Consider the following 1,151-nt stretch of genomic DNA (forward strand, 5'->3'; position numbering starts at 1 on the left):
AGCAGATGTCAAACAAGACGAATAACGTGCGCCTGACCACATGCAATCTCGACATTCGTGTAGTAGGTCAAAGAAACAAGATGATTTCGTGTTGAGCGTACAAAGTTTGCAGCTGAAGGCAGATGTCATAAGAGCCAGGTTTAAGGTTCACTGGGATGTTTCCCAGTAGGCCGGATGACTAGTAGGCCGATTTTTACAAAGCAAATACAAACATTTAAAGAAAGAAGATGTTCTGATATCCTCAAGTTGGCTCATTAAGCCAAAAGGTAACATAGATAATGCCATAGGAAACCAAGTGTAAATGCCCGCCCAAACACATTCTCAAACCATCTCATGAGGTGCAAGACACAACTTGGCCAAATGCATCTGGTTGTTCAGGCCACATACATAAACATCACTCCTCCCAAACATCAGCATACAGAAGTTTGGAAGTCCCGCAAACCACATGCAAGAGAGGAAAAGGGGATGAGGAACATCATGAAATGCCAACCGCCATATCATCACTCGAAATTTGCATCATTGTGGAAATTAATTGTGCGAATAGTGTGGGAAAAAGTTGACTAGATTTATGTTTTGCATAGACACATTCATGTGGCCAAGTGTAACTGACAATGGACATACCCAAACAGATAACAATCCAATCAATAGCAATCACAAATCTCTTGATACTTGAACACTCCACATAATTAAGCCATTTAAATTCTTTGTGTAAAAATTATGGCTTTGCCACGATAAAAGCCATAATAAAATCCAGTGAAAAAGAGGAAAAACTAATAGCCTACTAAAGACTCTCAACAACTGAGAACTGAGAGGAAGTGAGGAGGTGGAACCAAAAAAAAAACAAAAAAAAAACATCTGGACCTCATTTCTAAAGACAGAAACTAAAATACTACCACAAATGTGCCTTTTTGATCCTAAACATTTTAATTGAGTGGTGAAAGCATCTTTTTGCGACCGTCTGCAATTATATATGTTTTTATAATACATGTATTTTCGTTAACAAGCAAATTAGGGGTGTAATAATCATTACCCAGGCATCCTGCGCTCTTCCATGCTGCTGCTCTCAGTGTGTGTGTGTGTGTGTGTGTGTGTGTGTGTGTGTGAGAGAGAGAGTGAGTGAGTGAGTGAGAGTGTGTGTGCATTACGTCGCC

The sequence above is a fragment of the Sinocyclocheilus anshuiensis genome, unplaced genomic scaffold, assembly GCF_001515605.1.
Source record: "Sinocyclocheilus anshuiensis isolate Anshui unplaced genomic scaffold, SAMN03320099.WGS_v1.1 scaffold1430, whole genome shotgun sequence".
NCBI classification, from domain to species: Eukaryota; Metazoa; Chordata; class Actinopteri; order Cypriniformes; family Cyprinidae; genus Sinocyclocheilus; species Sinocyclocheilus anshuiensis.